This window comes from Myotis daubentonii, chromosome 5, assembly GCF_963259705.1.
Source record: "Myotis daubentonii chromosome 5, mMyoDau2.1, whole genome shotgun sequence".
NCBI lineage: Eukaryota > Metazoa > Chordata > Mammalia > Chiroptera > Vespertilionidae > Myotis > Myotis daubentonii.
The window spans coordinates 37,041,693-37,047,692 of NC_081844.1; positions in this window are offsets into that span (position 1 = coordinate 37,041,693).

The window sequence follows — 6,000 nt, forward strand, 5'->3', positions numbered from 1 at the left end:
AAAACTAAGCTACCTAGGAATAAACTTAACTAAAGAGGTAAAAGACCTCTACTCAGAAAACTACAGGACGTTGAAAAAAGACATAGAGGAAGACATAAACAGATGGAAGAACATACCGTGTTCATGGATTGGTAGAATCAACATCATCAAAATGTCCATACTACCCAAAACAATCTATAAATTCAACGCACTTCCCATTAAAGTACCAACAGCATACTTCAGAGATCTAGAACGAACTTTCCAAAAATTCATCTGGAATAAAAAAAGACCCCGAATAGCTGCAGCAATCCTGAAAAAGAACAAAGTAGGTGGGATCTCAATACCAGATATCAAGTTGTATTACAAAGCCACTGTTCTCAAAACTGCCTGGTACTGGCACAAGAATAGGCATATAGATCAATGGAATAGAATAGAGAGCCCAGAAATTGGCCCGAACCAATATGCTCAATTAATATTTGACAAAGGAGGCAAGAACATACAATGGAGCCAAGATAGTCTCTTCAATAAATGGTGCTGGGAAAATTGGACAGATATATGCAAGAAAATGAAACTAGACCACCAACTTACACCATACACAAAAATAAACTCAAAATGGATAAAGGACTTAAATGTACGACAGGATACCATAAAAATTCTAGAAGAATCCAAAGGCAAGAAAATCTCAGACATATGCCGAAGCAATTTCTTCACTGATACAGCTCCTAGGGCACTTGAAACTAAAGAAAAAATGAACAAATGGGACTACATCAAAATAAAAAGCTTCTGCACAGCAAAAGAAACCATCAACAAAACAACGAGAAAACCCACTGTGTGGGAAAACATATTTGCCAATGACATATCTGATAAGGGCCTAATCTCCAAAATTTATAGGGAACTCATACAACTTAACAAAAGAAAGATAAACAATCCAATCAAAAAATGGGCAAAGGACCTAAATAGACACCTTTCAAAAGAGGACATCCAGAAAGCCAAGAGACATATGAAAACATGCTCAAAGTCACTAATCATCCGAGAGATGCAAATCAAAACAGCAATGAGGTACCATCTCACACCTGTCAGACTGGCTATCATCAACAAATCAACAAACGACAAGTGCTGGAGAGGATGTGGAGAAAAAGGAACACTTGTGCACTGCTGGTGGGAATGCAGACTGGTGCAGCCACTATGGAAGACAGTATGGAGTTTCCTTAAAAAACTGAAAATGGAACTCCCATTTGACCCTGTGATCCCACTTCTAGGAATATATCCCAAGAAACCAGAAACACCAATCAGAAAGGATATATGCACCCCTATGTTCATAGCAGCACAATTCACCATAGCTAAGATCTGGAAACAGCCTAAGTGCCCATCAGTAGATGAATGGATTAGAAAACTGTGGTACATCTACACGATGGAATACTATGCTGCTGTAAAAAGGAAGGAACTCTTACCATTTGCAACGTCATGGATGGAACTGGAGAGCATTATGCTAAGTGAAATAAGCCAGTCAATAAAGGAAAAATACCACATGATCTCACTCATTCGTGGACAATAGAGACCATTATAAACTTTTGAACAATAATAGATACAGAGGCAGAGCTGCCTCAAACAGATTGTCGAGCTGCAGCGGGAAGGCCGGGGAGGGTTGGGGGGCAGGAGGTAGGGGGGTAAGAGATCAACTAAAGGACTTGTATGCACGCATATAAGCATAACCAATGGACATAAGACACTGGGTGATAGGGGAGGCTAGGGGACTGTCTAGGGCGGGGGGATAAAATGGATACATATGTAATACCCTTTGTAATACTTTAAGCAATAAAAAAAAAAAAAAAAAAAAAAAGATGAGGTCATGCTGTAACCAATGGACATAAGACACTGGGTGATAGGGGAGGCTAGGGGACTGTCTAGGGCGGGGGGATAAAATGGATACATATGTAATACCCTTTGTAATACTTTAAGCAATAAAAAAAAAAAAAAAAAAGATGAGGTCATGCTGGATTCACATGGGCCCAGGAGGCAAAAGTGAGCAGGGCCCACAGTATCACCAGTAGCTCTGCGTGCCGACAAGAGAGAATGTCTTGGCTAAGAGCTGGGGCTGGAGATTATCTCTCAACAGGTAGTGATTGAAACCCTGTCATTTGGTGAGCTCCCTGATGGAGCTGGTTTCCTGGGAAACAAGCAGAGAGCAAAGCTTGAGCGCTGGGTTTGGTCCAGGATGGAGTGGAGAGAGGGAGACAGGCAGTGAGAGGCTGTGGTGCGAGTAGCAGGGCCTTTAAAGTAAGCCAGCCCAGGGCAAGTTCCCTTAAATTTCTCAGCCTGAGTTTACTCGTTTCTAAAAAGGAGTTAAAAGGGGCCTTGAGAATTCAAGGAGCTATATGTGAACATTTCCTGTAAAGTCCATCACTTTCTGCGAATATTTTTTATTGAAGAACAAGAAAGCTCTAAGTAATAGAAACCAAGAATACAGAGAGGTGCGTGGCCTGCAGTCACCAAGGATAGAAGTGGGAGACTTTCACATAGGAAGACACAGAGGCCTCAAAGACATCAGGGACCTTAATATGAAGGGACTCAACTCCTACAGAAGGAGTCTGGGAAGTAAGGTTTCCCCGATGTCAGTCATTACAATCCTGGGAGAGTTAGGAGGACTGCCCCATGCTGAGTATCAACACCAGCCTGTGGCACAGAATTTTGCATGTATTTAAGATGACACTTTAAGACCACCCCCATTTGGCTGTTAGGAGGACCACACGATATAATACTTGGGAAATTGGTCCTTAGTCCTTAGAATTTGCCAGCTTGCAAAGACAACTTTCTCAAGATGTACTTAGAATGACTGAGTCTTCAATCTCATTTTTTTGTTTTGTTTATTTTGTTAATCTACACCTGAGGATATTTTTCCCCATACAATTTTAGAGAGAATTTTAGGGAGGGGGGGAGAGAGAGAAACATCAATGTGAGAGAGACACATTGATTGGTTGCCTCCTGACCGGAGCTGGGGATGGAGCCTACGACTGAGTTATGTGCCCTTGACCAGAATCAAACCCAAGCCCCTTTAGTTCATGGACTGATGCTCTAACCACAGAGCAAAACGGGTCAGGGCCTCGATCTCATTTTTAATCCCAGTTGGGGAACTGGCTGATTTGGTTCCACCTTTTTCAGCCTTGATCAGATTCCTTGTTTATCACCACAGGACTGCCTAGTTTCAGGATCATCAATCTCCTTTATTCTAGCTCAGAGGGTGCGTGGGGATTTAGAATTCCAAGTTAGTGCAAAAAAACAACCCCCCCCCCTCACACACACACACAAGAAAGCAAACAAACAAAAAAACAACAACCAGGAATTAAGGAACAAGGTCAATATTGAGATTAGATCTAACATTCTTAGAAGACTTCAGTTCTTCACTCTAAATGGAATCAATCAGAGTCTAATTAATTCCTGTGTGAAGGCACAAGCGCAGGACCTGCCTTGCCCACTCTGTCCCACGTGGAATTAATGAAACGGGAGCAGAGTCTCTGTCATCCTGTGCTCAATACCCTAGCTGGCTGGGAACAAGAAAGAATCAGGGCAGAGCTCAAATACAGAAGTGGAAAAAGAAGCAGGCTACACTCCCCAGGGAGAACTTTCTATTTCCTAATGTCTCCTGCCCCAAATAGCTCTGCTCCTCCCGATTTGTGTTTATGTGCTAGGCTCCTTTCTCCTGCAGCAGATGCCACCAGACTGACAGTGTCTGAAGTAGGTCAAGTAGGGCTGAGGTGGTGATGAATTGACACAGGCCCTCCAGCTAAGTCGTGCCTTATCCTCACACCCCCTCCAGTTCCCTGGCATCTCAGGCTGGCCTCTGTCCCCCAGGACCATGGGGACTTGGGGAACCCTCTGTCCAGCTCCAGGACCCTGGACTTGCAGGGTCTCAGCCCCCTTGGCTGGAATGACAGAGTAAGGTAGATCTTTATGTCTTCAGCACTTTTGGCGTCTCCCTAATCCTGAGCCCTCTCATTCCACTCTAGCTCTGATGAAGAGATTATTTCAGAGGTCATTTGTCTGTTTTCCAAAAAAGCCAGATAATCACACTGCCCTTCTAGTACTTCTATTTGCTTTGGGGGCTGTTTCAAACAGACAGACAAGAGCTAAGTCAGGGCTCTGGTATGCCCAATGTGACAGCATTGGAATGGTGAGTAAGGAATAGTTTTTGCTGCCAAACAAACCTTATTTTAAACACCAGGAGACGGAGACTGAGAGAAATAAATGGCTCACCCAGTGTAACCCAGTATGGGGAAGAATCCAGTGTCAAAACACAACCTGATAATTCCTACTCCAACCCACTCTTTGCTGTGTCATTTAAAATTTGCATTGCCCATGAGTACCTGTCTCTTTCCTTACTGACTTCTGCTAAGGCTCTAGGTTCAGATTTCTCCTTTTCCTCCAGATGCCCTTTAAGAGGATAGTAATGACATGCTATGACTAATATTTCAGAGGAAAAACATTATATTGAAGATGGCCAACAGCTGTGTTGAAGCAAAAATCCTGGTAATGGATACTGTAAACAGGGAGGGGGGAGGGAGGCAGGGAATTTTCCTTTCCAATGGATTCAATACCAGTCTCTCAATTTCCACTTCTAGGTAGTATGCTGTAAATAATAGTAAATCGGTATTCCCACTGCATCAACAGAAAAACCTGAATAATTTTTTGGAATCAGCATAAGAAAGCTATGAGAGCAGTGAGAACTAAAGAAACTAGATATTTCAGAGAATCAACACTGTTACAAAATGAGGTGATATTACCAAGTTGCCCACAGGTTTTTGTCCCTCCTCTCCCCTGGGGACATCTGCCAATTGTCAATGCAGGCTGAGACTCAGACTTGGTTCAGAAAGAGGCCATCCACAGGAGCAGAGAGAAACCAGTAAAGCTCTCAGGTGTGGCAGGATCTGGAAGAAACAGGAAACTTGAGAAGCCACAAGTGCACAATTTCAAGCTGAATGAATGACTGGCAAGACGCTAGGCTAACATGAAGTTAAAGGACAGGAGTTGCCATGCTGTCTCCAATGCTTAGGGAAGAAAGACCCACCACAGGAAGGAACCTGCCTCAAGATCACCACTCCTGTCCTCCCCAAGACAGGAGCCAGGCTGAAGCTCCTGAGGTGAGAAGCTGGAGATGTAGGTGGGACACCCCAGCAATCCTGTAGACTTTCAAGGCTGAGGAGTTTGAGACCGGCCAGGGTCTCAATCAGGACGGCAAAGGCCATGCCTGGGAAATAAGGATCAGAGAGAGAAAGACTGAGCCTGTCTGAGGTGTGACTGCAAAGGCAGCCAGGACCCAGCTGGCCCCTGACTGGATGGAGGTGATCAGCCCTTTAATTTATCAGCCAACATAGGGCAGGGGACTCTTCTCAGGTGGAAGCAACAGTCTATGGATGGAACCTCTTTCCCTTTCCTTTTTCTAAATGCACAATGTTGCCGAAACCGGTTTGGCTCAGTGGATAGAGCGTCAGCCTGTGGACTGAAAGGTCCCAGGTTCGATTCCGGTCAAGGGCATGTACCTGGGTTGCGGGCACATCCCCAGTAGGAGGTGTGCAGGAGGCAGCTGATCGATGCTTCTCTCCCATCGATGTTTCTAACTCTCTGTCTCTCTCCCTTCTTCTCTGTAAAAAAATCAATAAAATACATTTTTTAAATGCACAATGTCGATTATTTGAATTTATTACATTTAATTAAAATTAAAAATTAGAATTACTAACTTTACCAAAAAAGAAAAAAAATATACCTCACAGTTTAGACATTAACATTGTCAATATAGATGAAAAAGAAAACCAACTATGTGCCACTTACATGTTTTAAATATAAGAGAACAGAAAGTGGAATGTAAGAATATAGAAAAGAAATTATGGAAACACTGTCTTAAAGATGGCTGGTGAAGCTGTACTCATTTCAAAGCAGACTGGAAGACATGAATCACATGAGATTCAGACATTGGAAGAACCAGACATGGAGCTTCAGATGAACCATAATAAATATTTTATTTATTTT